This window comes from Arvicanthis niloticus, chromosome 18 (assembly GCF_011762505.2).
Source record: "Arvicanthis niloticus isolate mArvNil1 chromosome 18, mArvNil1.pat.X, whole genome shotgun sequence".
NCBI lineage: Eukaryota > Metazoa > Chordata > Mammalia > Rodentia > Muridae > Arvicanthis > Arvicanthis niloticus.
Window position 1 is genome coordinate 48,026,639 of NC_047675.1, and position 13,596 is coordinate 48,040,234.

The 13,596-nt window shown below is 53.2% G+C and overlaps 1 protein-coding gene across 2 annotated transcripts in view; it reads left to right on the plus strand.

The window, feature by feature from the left end:
• The window catches only part of Znf469 (zinc finger protein 469), a 220,986-nt gene that overhangs the window by 193,013 nt on the left and 14,377 nt on the right, over positions 1-13,596 (plus strand). The gene's annotated exons all lie outside the window — the stretch shown is intronic.

The following is a 13,596-nucleotide window of genomic DNA, read 5'->3' on the forward strand; positions in this document are numbered from 1 at the left end:
GTATATAGTATGTGCGTGTATGTGTGTGTACTGATGTGTGTGTAGTATATATATGTGTGTGTGTGTGTGTGTACTGATGTGTGTGTAGTGTATGTGTGTATTTGTGTGTACTGATGTGTGTGTAGTATATATATGTGTGTGTGTGTGTGTGTGTGTGTAGTGTATATATATGTGTGTGTGTGTGTGTGTGTGTGTGTGTGTAGTGTATATATATGTGTGTATGTGTGTGTACTGATGTGTGTGTGGTGACTGTATGTGTGTGTGTTTCTGTGTGTGTATAGGTATAGAATGCGTAGGTAGGTGACAGTCATCTGCTGGGCACTGTGCCTAACAGCAAGAGCATAGCAGTGACCCTGTCCCTGCCTCCGGGAGCTTCCTCCGGACACAGACTCCCCCCAGTTCTGGTAGACTAAGGACTTGCTCCTGTCTGTACTGAGGTTTGTTCTGAGGAGACACTGCAGGACCACAAACCCACAGAACACCAGAGGAGAACTAACGGGGAAGAGAGGCTTGCGGTGCCTGTGGGGAGAGGCTGCTGTGTGACCATGTTGCATCTGAGGAACCCCATGGAGATAGATGTGTCCCTGCCTCAGTTTACCCTATGGAAGTTTATATTTACCCCAGCTTTGACTTCTTTGCAATTGGTGGAGTCCGTGCCTGCTCCAAGCTGGGCCCATCTCTCAATGGGCTCCCCTAACCCCTTCATTTTACCAGAGGGAAAACTGATTCTCTTAGGTTCTGCCTGGGCTCTGCTGATCCAGTGGCTGTCTGTGGCTGAGAACAGGAAGCCTTGCTGTCCAGCGAGATGGCAGTGTGAGTTGGTTATCAGAAGTTTCAACTGGAGCAGTGTCGTTATGACTTTGTCCTGGTACCCTTTCCTCAGCCTGTTGGAGAGAAGGACCCCCAAGGAGACACTACTACTCCAGCCACACGGCAGGCCCTGGGGCTGCCTGGAAACTTCTGAGACAGGAGTTCCTGAGCATAGCCAAAGCCCTTACCTGGTGACTTGAGCCCCCTGGGCTTGTGAATGTGGGCTGTGGCACAGAGGGACACTATGGATAGAGGCTAGTGTAGTCATGAGGCTTAATCTCCATGGCAGTCACATGTGACAGACCCAGGACACAGCAGGGAGCACCCAGCAGAAAGTATGCTGTTGGCTCAAACAGCCTGACTCTGGGAGAGTCCTTCAGGTATAGCTGAGTCCAGGTGCTCCAACATGGCCTGAGAGGAAGGATTGAGCAACTCCCCCAGAGGGAACTTGAGATGTTGCTGCCAATACTAAGAAGATGGGAGAGGGTGCAAGGGACAGAAAGACACAGCAAAGACCCTTTTACAGCCATGAGGATATGCCAGGTTGGAAGGAAGGTGGAGCAGGAAGCCCCCAGCTGCAGACTGGCAGCCCGAACCACACCCACCCAGCACGTGTTTGCTTCAGCCACAAGCTGTCTTAAAAATACTGCAAGCCCATCACACTGCCCAAACTTCTGTAGAAACAGGAAGAGATGTGTCAGATGTGGTGTGGGGGCTAGGTACCGATGCCTGTGGGGTGATGGCTAGTTCTCATATTCCCCAGGGTCTCCAGCACAGCCTGTTTTCCACCTGCCTCGTTTACCCTCTCACCCAGCAACTGGGGATCCTGGCCCAGGGGGACCCTGCTACAGAAGGCTTCCAGGCAGTGGACGCAGATCTGCAGTGAGGCACAGCGGGCCTGCAGACTCCAAGGGAATTTAGAGCACACCCCCCCCCCCAGGAAATGCCAACAGATCTTGAGGTCTCCAGACCCCAAGACCAACCCCTCTGCACCTCCACTGTGGGGGTGGGGGCAGGGCGGCTCCTCATCTGACCTGGCCCTGGCCCTTCTTTCTGGGATCTTCCCCCCCCCCCCCCCGCCCCAGGCCTGCCCTCTGTTCTTGGCCCCACATGTGGCCCTGTGTTCCCCGACCCCCGCCCTGACACGCCCCAGAGTTTTTGGCAGCTGGAGAGCGCTAACGTGGCTGAATGGCTTTGGGGGACTTTGAAGGAAACTAATTAAAACCAGCTGAGATGTGGAGCTGAGATGCAGAGCCAGGGGCACTTTCCACAGGATGTGGAGGGTAGAAGGGCCCTCGCAGTAGCCCACCGCCTCTGTGCTGTGGCCAGGGAGCCTCACTGGGCAGATAACTCACCCAGTCCACCTCAGCCTCTAACTAAGAGGAGAAACTGGCAGGATTGTCCTTCTCTGAGGTGAGGGTCTGACTACGGGAAATTGTCAGCGGTGGGGTTTGTTACGTTGTTACAATGTTGGGGGTCATTGTGCCGGTGCCCACACACACACATACGTGTCTCACGTGACTATGTTTATAAGTATACTCATGGGATGTGTGACTCTCAGTGGTCCTAGGTATGTGCCTCAGTTTACCCTCTATCCAAGGGTGCCTTGCTGCATTTGCTCAGCTAGATGCTGCCCTCCTTCCTGGAAGGATCTGTCTGCAGGGCCAGGGCCAGCCACTGAGTTTTGTCAGCCAGTGCTGTGTTCAAAGGACTCTGGAAGACTCTGCCCTTGGTCTTTACATTATTAAAGTGTCCCCTGAGGGGTTCCTGATGTCCCAGGGTAATGTGAGGAGAAGACCCCCAGGCTCCGCCTCCACGAGCACCATCCCCTGTCTAGCTGGACACACCTGGGCAGCAGAGAGCACTGATTGGCTTTCGTGGCTGGGGTCAGACCCGATGTCTATGTAGCGGACCACAGTATCTGAAAACGTCTTCAGGAAGGAGCAGTTACTCTCTGTTCAGTGCTTGCACAAGGATCTCTTCCATCGAGGTGGGGGAGCCTGAAGGCAGCCCGGTTTGGAAGGTGTGGCAGAGGCTGTTCACATCACCAGGGGCCAGGAAGCAGATAGCACGATAGGAGCCAGTGACAGACACAGCCTTGTAGGGCCTGCTCTGGAGATCCACTTCCGCTAGCCAGGCCCCACCTCTTGGAGTTCATAGATCCTCCCAAAATAGCTGGACCAAACACTCGAAGCATGAGTCTATGGTGGAGTTTCACATCCAAACCACAGAAGCTTCCCTCCGTGTCAACCCAGCTGGGTCTCTCTTCTTTGCTTAGTGTAATGTGGTCTGCCCTGCCGAGCCAAGAGGAGGCTGGCTGCTTCCCCAGAGCCTCAGGAGTAAGAAAGCCAGTGATGAGCAGGCGTCAGCTTCACAGCCAGGGTCAGGCTGGCCAGGGCCAGGGAGATCTGTCATACCCATTTTTCAGATGGGGAAATGGAGTCTTGAGAGGATGCTTTTGTTATTGTTGTTTTAATTTGAGCTAAGCGTGGTAGCACACACCTGTAATCCCAGGACCTAGAAGGCTGGAGAAGGGGTCTATATCAGCTCTAGAACTTGATAAGACTCTGTCGTGTGTGTGTGTGTGTGTGTGTGTGTGTGTGTGTGTGTGTGTATCTCATGTAGCTGAGAATGACCTTGAACTTCTGGTTCGGCAGCTTCCAGTGAGTGCTGGGATTATTTAACTCGGGGCTTGCTTACAGTTTCAGAGCGTTTGTCCCTTTTCATCTTAATGGGAACATGGCAGAACACAGGCAGGCACGGTCCTGAAGAGAAGTGGCTGAGAGCTACATCCTCTGCAGAGAGAGAATGAAAGAGAGAGAGAGGCAGAGACATAGAGACAGAGACAGACAGAGAGAGAAGATTAAAGGTGTGCATCACCACAATTGGGGTTTAGTTTGGGGTGGTTTTTTTTTTTTTTTATATTTATTTTTATTTATATGAGCACACTGTAGCTGTCTTCAGACACACCAGAAGAGGGCATCAGTTCCCATTACAGATGGTTGTGAGCCACCATGTGGTTGCTGGGAACTGAACTTGGGACCTCTGGAAGAGCAATCAGTGCTCTTAACCGCTGAGCCATCTCTCCAGCCCTGGTTCTGGGTGCTTTTTTAAAATGTGGTTCTGAGACTTCAAGGCTTCAGGCTTGCAAGGCAAGCATTCCACCAGCTACGCCCCAGCCCCAACCCCAACCCCCACTATTTTTATATAAGCCCTTTTATTTCTCTCCAGTGCTGAGCATGGAACCCAAGTCCCCACTTGTGTGAGGCAAACACTTCACCGGTACACCGTACCCCTAGCTACGCCCTGGTCTCCAACCCACTTCTTAAGTAGCCACGTCCACTCTGTTTTCAGCCCTTCCCCGCCACCCTAGGGCAACTGGAATATATGAACATATGAACAGCGATGATGTCACAGCCAGCATCAGTGAGAACTGTCACCTGCTGGACGACGTGCTCCCACAGACTCTGAAGCAGGACAGTTTTCACTTTGCAGGTGGCACATGAGGCTCAGAGCAGCTGAGTCGCTTCTCTGTGGTCACACAAGGAAGTGCAGAGTCTGCTCTTTCATCAGCGCATATTGAAAGGACTATTGACACAATGCATGGGGCCAGGGCTATCTGGGCTATCTCAGTGACCTGGCTGACAAAGACCAGATATCAGGACCACACACTGGGGACTGTCAACTGAAGTCATGTCCCTTATCTGTGTCATAAGTCACATCTGAAGCCTTCCAGGAACACTTGCTCTGTGAACACCGACACCATGCCCCCCATCTTGGCAGTGAGATGTCACCTCAAGCCTGGTAGGCTTTGGATTCCCAGAGCTGCAAGCACTGAGGGCTATAGGTGTGCAGACAACCCTGGGAACCCTCCTATCACCCTGTCCAAGATGGCTACCCCATTACTATGTTAGAATCTCATGCCTTAGGGTAAGATGTCTCCTGGGGTCTAGACTGGGAAGACCTCCTTTGGGGAGATCCATGCTCACAGCCCTACAGTTCCAGCATTTGGTTTGTGGGGGGTCTGAGCTGAGTGACAAGGGACTTGTGTCTTGGCTTTATAGGCAGCTGGGCACAGGCGGTCAGATGTGGTGGCACCTGTGATGTGATAATCCACTGGGCGTCCGTGCTTGGTGTTGGTGTGTGTGGGTGTGTGTGCACATATGTGTGCCTGCATGCATAAGTGTGTGAGATACTCTGCCTCTTCTACACCAGATACTGCGAGGCCAGGATTGGTTGGAAGAGTTCTCAGAGGACGATCAGCCCTCCCTCCTGCACTCTCTTCCCTTTGGACAGAGAGTGGGAAAGATAAGCTTGCTGTGAATTATTCCCTTTTTGCCCTGGCTGTCAGGAAGTTCTTCCCATAAGGCTTACTCTTCCAGTTTGTATTGTAAACATCCTGTGGTCATCTTCACAAACCTTGCTTTGGTACCTTTTGGGCAAAGAGAGCACAAGTTTTTGAAGAAACAGAGTTGGAAGGAGAGGATTAAGAACTAGGAGAAAAACTCCAGGCAGTGGTAGTGCACACCTTTAATCTTAGCACTTGGGAGGCAGAGGCAGGTGGATTTCTGAGTTCGAGGCCAGCCTGGTCTACAGAGAGAGTTCCAGGACAGCCAGGGCTACACAAAGAAACCCTGTCTCGAAAACAAACAAAAAAAGGAATAGGAGAAAACTGCCACCGTGGACCACTTTGACGAGCCTCAGAATGGCCAGCAACTAGAAATAAATCCATCCTGAAATCATCTATAAAGCACTGTGTGCACAGAAGTAAACTATAAACTCCCCACTCCTTTGTGTCTTTCCGGCCTGTGCCTGTTCTTATCTCCTGAGACTGCTCTGCCCTCTGACCCAGGTCCTTCCACATAGGGCTCCAGCAGGGCCCCGATCTCTTCACCGAACTCCCAGGCCTCTGTGCACCCCGGACCAACAAACATCCTCTTACTGGAAAAGAGAACTACCCCAGAGAAGAAAGGGAGAAAGAACAGGAGGGAGGAGGAAGAACTGGAGAAGGGAGGAGGGAGGTGGGAGGAGGGAAAAGGGAGGAGGGAGAGGAGCCATCCTGGCCCCAGCCAGCACAGCCCTGCAGGCCGTGGAGCTGCCTGTGAGATGAATGTTGCCCTTATTCAGCAGCACCCATTTCCCTCAAACGGCCCCTCTGTAGCTGCTGGAGCTGGGCTGAGCCCAGTGAGGGGCAACCCTGCCAGGCCCCTCTACATGAGTGTGTCACTTGGCCCGTGCTCACAGAGATGTGGCCTAGAGCTGGGGACCCAGACTCAGGTCAGTGTGCTGGGTGAGGAGTTTCCTGACCCCATTGTGCCTCAGTTTTCCTACCTTCAAGTGGCGTGGTGACAGGCCCTTGAACATCACAGAGCCAGAGTGGGCCTGTGAGACCAGGGCTCTGTGCCATCTGTGACTTCAACAGGACCCACAGGAGAGATGCATCCACACTGGGGCAGGGGGATACCTTAGTGAAGTGGTGACCTCCCTCTGTTGTGACAGGGATCAGGAGAACCTGTGGTGGGAAGGGGGCTCACGGCATGGATGAGCAGACTTGCTCAGCATGCAGGAGACCATGCGCTGTGGATTTCACGTGTGCACATGTGTCCTGCATATGATCGCCGGGCACAGGGAGGAAGCCAGTGCCCTGAGACAGGGCTGGATAAGACAGGAGGAGAAGCCAGGCGGTGGTGGCACACGCCTTTAATCCCAGCACTCGGGAGGCAGAGGCAGGCGGATTTCTGAGTTCAAGGCCAGCCTGGTCTACAAAGTGAGTTCCAGGACAGCCAGGGCTACACAGAGAAACCCTGTCTCGAAAAACCAAAAAAAAAAAAAAAAAAAAAAAAAAAAAAAAAAAAAAAAAAAAAGACAGGAGGAGAATGCACAGGTTGTGTGGCCACAGTTAGAGGTCTTCACAGCCCACTGGCTGAGTGAAAGGCCTTACACAGCAGAGAGCAGGGATAGCCTGAGCTACTGGAGCAGGAATAGCCTGAGCTGCTGGAGCAGGGATAGCCTGAGCTGCTGGCAGCTCGGCAAAGCCCAGGCTTGAAAGTCTACACAGCCAGTCCACCCCCAGTCCCTGCCACATCCCAGAGCTCGCCTTTACAGGGTCTTTCCCACAGCCTCCTGTCTGTCTTTGGGCACAACTGCTGGACGCCTCTGAGCTCTGCTGCAGGGGCAGCCTACAAACGTACTTCTCTAGTAAAGGACTTCCTGTCCCTCGAACGTTCCAAGCTATGGCATCCCTTTTAAACACAGGAGACCCCTGGGGGTATCCCAACTGGGCCAGTGGGACTGGTCAAGCTCAAGCACAGTAGTGTCCCATTTCTGAGGCAGAGTGTATTGGGTAGGTGAATGAATGAGGGAATGAATGAATGAGTAAGTGAAAGAATGAATATGTGAATGAATAAATGAATGAGTGGGTGAGCAAATGAGTGAGTAGTGAATGAATGAATGAGTATGTACATGAGTGGATGAGTGAATATGTGAATGAATGAGTGAGTAAATGAAGGAGTATGTAAACGAATGAATGAGTTTGCGACTGAATGAACGAGTGGGTGGATGAATGGGTGAGTATATGAGTGAATAAATGAATGAGTATGAATAAATGAATATGTGAATGAATGAATGAGTGAATGAGTGAATGAATGGATGAATGAGTAGATGAATGGATGAGTTAGTGTGTGAACGAGCCAGTGAGGACATGAGTGCGTGGATCAGCTTAGGTGAGGACAGCTGGACCTGTGTGCCCGAAGGAAGGTCACACACAGCAAACCACAGGCTGGATGCAGCCGACAGCTTCAGCCCACACAGTAGTTATTTTGTTTTAGGTGAATCTATTGCCAGGTTTTTAAATGGGGAGATTTCATTTTAAAACCTGGATTCCAGACTTTTCCTGAAAAATCAGGATGCCTGCCCTGTCCTTAGCTTCCTGACAGCTACCAGCAGCCAGACTGTCACAGCCCCCACTGACCCAGGGGGGGCTGGAAAGAAGGGGGCCTAGGGGTACGGAGAGCCTATCCCAGCCTCTCCACAGCACGCTTTTTCTCCAGCAGATGCTGCCCATGTCCTTTTGGCACTGGAGGACACAGCCATGCACACACAGGAACGTCAGCCCTCAGAATGCAATAGAAGAACAGGCAGCCTGGCTAACAATGCTCTCTCTCTATAGGCAAGAAAGGGACAGCAAAGTCAGTCACCTGGAGGTCAGTGCCAGGGAAGCGAGGGCTCCTGGAGATGAATAGGTGACTCTCATGAAGAGACCCAAAGGGCAGCAGGAGGCGGGACATGCCTGCAGCCACACAGACACCCCTGTCCTTAGCACCCTGGCCCCTCTCCCTAACAGCAACCTCTCAGTGACTCTTGGCATCACAAGGCCTGGTGGCTGGGATAGCCAGCCTGCCCCAGGTTCTAAGACCCAGGTTGCAGAGCAGCCACGCAGACTACAAATCACAGGCTGGGTGGAGCAGCGGCACTGGGAAGAGCTGAGGAAGACTGGAAGAGCTGGCAGGAGGGACTCCAGGCTTTGTGAAACCTGCTTAGGACGGGAGAAAGACATGGAGACAGCCCGCCCTGTCCACCTGTAGGCCCAGGCCTCGGCAACATCATGTATGGAAGGGAAATGTCTTGGTGGCATTTGTGCATTTGGTCAACCCAGCAAGTCCTGGCTATGTCTCACGACTATGATCATGGTCGTAGGCACCTGACATGGAGGGAATGGGGAAGGAGGAAAGGGGCTCAGAGCCGGTTACCCAGCTGAAGAGTGTAGTTTGCGAGACAGCCTGCTTTTGCTGTGCAGTCAGGAAAGCCCTGACTATGAGGGGAGGGGTCCCTGGGACCTCAGAGTCCTAGCTGCCCCTGTGCCCTCTGACCCTGGGCAAGAGCAGCAGAAGGAACACATGTGTGAGCCATCTGGGAGAGCAGAGCAGCCAGGGGAGCCCTGGGTGAGAGGTGAGACTTCCAGGAAGAACCTAGCAAAGAGGAGGGTCTGGCAGCCAGTAAGCAGGAATACCTGGAGATATTAGGAACAGGACTGTGTGACTCGGCAGGATTAGAAACCAAGAAAGTCACTGGGAGAGGACAGTGGACAGGTCCTGCAGTAGGAAGCCAGTATGAGAGATGAGGATGCCTCCTCTGCCCTCCCAGGCCAGGACCTCCTGTTAGTGTTGTGAGCAGTCAGGGGAGGACATTCTGGTAAGAGTTAGTTCTGAGCAGGTGCTTCCGAGTCACGGTGTGCTGAGCCATCCCTCCCCAGGCTAGTGTGGTCAGAGGGCTGCACACGTGACATCCTGGGCCTTGAGACCAGTGCTAGTTACAGCTGAGCAGGAATCCTTGGCAAAGGTCAGGGACCAAGCCTGGGCTACCCACTGGCCATCCTCCATCCACAAAACGGTCTTTCTAGATGGAGTTACCCACTCATAGAGAATGACACTCTTAGATCGTCCAGAAATCATTGGTCAGCCAACCTAAAAGAGCAAGCCTGGCCTCTAGGATCTCCCTGCCCAGTGAATGAATGAGGCCACACAATCAGTAACAGTGGGCTAGCTGGCTGGTGCCCCACAACCCTGAGATGGGTGGCTATTAGCCAGAAGGCCCCAAGAAACATCAGGGTCTTAGAAAAGATGGACATGTCAGCTGTCCTGGGCCTTGGGGCCATTACAGTGGGGCTGGAGCCTTGACAAAGAACAGGGACCATTCCTGTTGGCAGCCAAGCCCAGACCCACCCACTGCCCTCCCTTGGCCTCTAGAACCTCAGCCAGATCTTCCAGGGCCAGTCCCAGAGGACAAAGGGACAGAAGCTGGGTGTGGCTTAGAGAGCCCTGTGCCGTAGGAGGCACCACACCCGCACCACACCCATTTAGAACTGAGAATACTGAGGCCAGGACCCTAAGTTGGGCCTGCACCCCAGAGATTGGCTGGAATGCTGCCATGGGAGGGGTGCAGACGTGCCTTCTGTGGAAGATCAGGACCTTCCTCATGTTCCCCAACCCAGAAGAGGGGAACATGGCCCCTCAGTTTCACTCTGCAGACAGTCCCTGGGATCACTGCCACGGTCCAGGTAGCTGCTAAGAGCAGCTCGTGCAGGAGCTAGCAAGAGGCAATGACGGTGGACAGAGTCTGAGAATCAACAGAGCTGGAGAGAGTACAGTCCACGTGACAGCCATAAGACCCAGAACCCACACTCGAGCTCCAAGCTTCAATTCTTGTCTGTATTTGGGGAGTGGGCTCCCCCTTCCAGGAGTGTGGCTGCAACAGGGATCTCCCTGCACCGATTGCCTAGAGTGAGCTTGTCCATACACAGTCAGTCAGCACTCTGAGGCTTCCTTCCAGGACCAGGGCAAGTATGTAGCCCTAAGCAGTGCCAGCCCGCCCACCTCCACTCCCCCTCCTCCAGCCTCTATGGACCCTCCAATCGTCAGGAAACAAAATTACGGTCACTCGAAAATGGAGCTAAGACTGGAGCTGAGATGCAGCAGAGACCAGAGGCAGTTCCCAGGGATGGCGTTAGCCTAATCCCTTGGGACACATGTCCCTGCCCATATACTGCCAGTGTGACCCTCAGGAAGGAGACAGGCACAGATGACCACTAGCTTACACTCTTCCAGGGTGCCTTTTAGGGACTGCAGAAACTGTCACCTGTCGTTTTCCTCAGGCAGCCTCAGCCCCCTTGTCAGTGTCCTGGTTTGAATACAACCCCAAGCCTGCAGGAAGGCAAGACAATCCAGGCCACCTCATGCCCACCCTCACTCCATGTCACACACCAAATCACGAGATGGTGTGTGACATAATGCAGGCTGCCTATTGCATGCCCAGGCCCAGCCTAGGGCTCTAATCTCATCACCCCAGATAAGGCCACTGAGAGAGCCAGTGTGAGAGCAGTGCAGCCAGTGTGGCCATGGAAGGCACCCTGGGTTGTCACCCCAGGTGCCATAGCTGTGGAAGGTAGGTGCAGCCTCCTTGGTAAACAAATGTCTACTCTACAAAGAGCCCAGTCTGTAGCTGCCCTAGAGCAGGGTCCATGGTGGCCTCACTCAGAGCTCCCGGGACCACTGAGCCCAGCCTCACCCCTGCATGAGAGAATGTTCAAGATGCAGTGGGAAATGACACACGGGCTAAGCTTGGCATCAGCAGGGAGAAGCGAGCTATGTGCCAGAGCACCCCACCCACCCACCCCCGCCGCCATTGGGTTCAACCCTATGCACCTTGGCGCCTGAGAAGCATAGCTGATTGGCATGGGCCTTGGAGAACCAAATTGTGAGCTTAGACTGTTGCCATGCTCACTCTGGTCAGAGAGGGATTCCTAGAGGTGTTGGTGCCTGGTCTGAAGGCACCTGAGAAGCTGTGTAGTTGGCTGAGGGACCTGAGTAAGAGTCACCGAGCAGTCTTGTGCAAGCTGATGTAGAGACTGGTTGGGCAGAGCATCCTCTCTCAGGACCAGCATCACGCCTCTGTAACACAAAGGCATGAGGAGAGGGTGGCCGGTACCTGGCCTTACCCCAAGCCAGCTCCCACGTCTCTGCACAGCGATGTGGCCCTGCCTTCAAACAGGAATCTTGCCTTGCCCACCACTACCCTCCTTGTCATCTTGGACAACATTATTGTCTCCCCCCACACGCACTCCCTTATCTCCCTCCTGCTAAAGGATCTCAAATATGCACCCTGATAAAGCAGCACGGCCGCCGCTTCCCAGCCCCTTCCCAATGCCAGCCTCTACTTTCCCCAGAGTAATTAAGATAAATGCAGCTGATAATGTGCGCCGTATTCTTAAGCCCACCCTCTGGGCCACATCGCAGATATAATTTTACCTGCGGAGGTTTATCGGAGTGCTCAGGTAACAGTTTGTAAGGAAAGCGGCAGCGTTTGAAGACACAGGAAAGGGGGATCGCTGGGAAGAAACATCAAGGCATTGCAACCGCAGCCCCTCCCCCGGACACGGGGCGGCCCAGGCAGCTCCGAGGGGCTGCAGACTGGCCTGGAGAGGAAAGGAATGCCCCACCCCTCCCGGGATGCTGGTGCCAGCTGGGGATCTGAGGTTTGGATCTCTCCTTTAGTTCAAAGGGGTCCTGGCCAGGTGAAACCCACACCAATACAACAGCTCTGAGAGGCTTTGCCAAGAGCCCAGGCAGGGAGAGCCCAATTCATGCTGCTTGTGGCCCTTGCACCTGCACAAGGAATCAGGGGCTGGTGCTCTAGCCCTAGGGTGCTGATGACAGAACAGGGGTACAAAGACCAAGGACAGAGTAGACTGAGCAACTGAAGACTGAGCTCAAGAACCTGGGACCAGTCAGGATGGAAAGGATGAGAATCCAGGTGCTGAGACAGAGACCCCAGGCTTTGTTGGGTGTCAGAGAGGCAAGGACACACAATGTCTGCACTTATATCACTTCTTGACAGTGTCCCCACTGTGTCATCTTGGACAAGTCCCAGGCCTCTCTCAGCCTTTATTTCCGCCATCTATAGCTATTGGTTGCCTGTCTTTCCAGTAACCTGGAAGCCATGAATCAACCACACACCTCAGTGCCAGCCTGGCACAGCATCTGGTGGATAGAGGATGGATGGATGGATGGATGGATGGATGGATGGATGGATGGATGGATATACTCATGAGTGGGTCCAGGATAGATAATGGATTATAGATGAATAGATGATAGATGGGTGATAGATGAATGGATGGATGGACAGACAGGTGGATGGATGGATGGATAGATATATTAATGAGTGGGTCTAGGATAGATAATGGATTGTAGATGCATGGATGACAGATGAGTGGTGGATGAATGAATGGATGGACAGAATGGTGGATGGATGGAATGGTGGATGGATGGATGAATGGATGGGGTGGATAATGAGTGGGTGGGTGAGTGGATGGATGGATGATAGGTGGGTTGACACATGATATGTGATAGAGGTGAGATGGGTGAGTAGAGATCTCTGCGGCCCCCTGCCAGCCTCCACCTCTTCCAGCCTCTGCTCCCTATCTCAGAAAAAAAAGGCCTCAGCCAAGCCTCTAGAGTCTGTAGCTATGAAGAGTCACATGTCCCTCCTGGGCATGTACCACGGAACAGCCATCAGTTCCACAACAGCAGTCAGAGATAGGTCCTTAGGGCCTGGTCATCTCTAGGGTCAGGAGTGTAGGTGTGGCTGGTGTCCCACAAGGTTGCAACCCAATGTTCTTGGTGCCCACAGTCTCATCAGAGTCTCGGCTGGGGCCAGGCTGACTACCTAGGTGGTTCTTCACGTGGCGGGCCTCAGCACCTCACCACATGTTCTCTCCAGACGGTCATTCTATGTCTCAGGTGTGCAGTCAGAGAGCTGGGGTATGACCTGGGCCAGAGAGCCCAGTACCCTCGTTGCCACCAGGATCTGTCCCTTAGCAAGCTGTTATGTTCAGGCAGCAGGGATGAGGTCAAAGGGTACTTACCTCTTACATTTTTTTAAAAAAACATTTATGTGTTCAGCTTGTTTGTCTGGGGAGGAGAGCATGCCACAATGTACACGTGAAGGTCAGAGGACAACTTTTACAAGAGCTAGTTCCCTTCTTCCACCTTGTGGGTTCTGGGGGCCAACCATGGGTTATCAGGCATGGTGGTAAGTGCCCTTACTCCCTGAGCCATCTTGGCAGCCCATCTGTATTTGAAAACGAGACAAATAGCGTCTCTCCAAACGCCATGTGCAGAGGCCAAAGTAAGAGGCTACCCAGCATCCCTGAGGGCTCTAGACCTGGCGGCGGCCATGTGGGGGTACAGATGGGTAACTAATGGGATCTTTGTGTGGGATGTTATGGAGTGA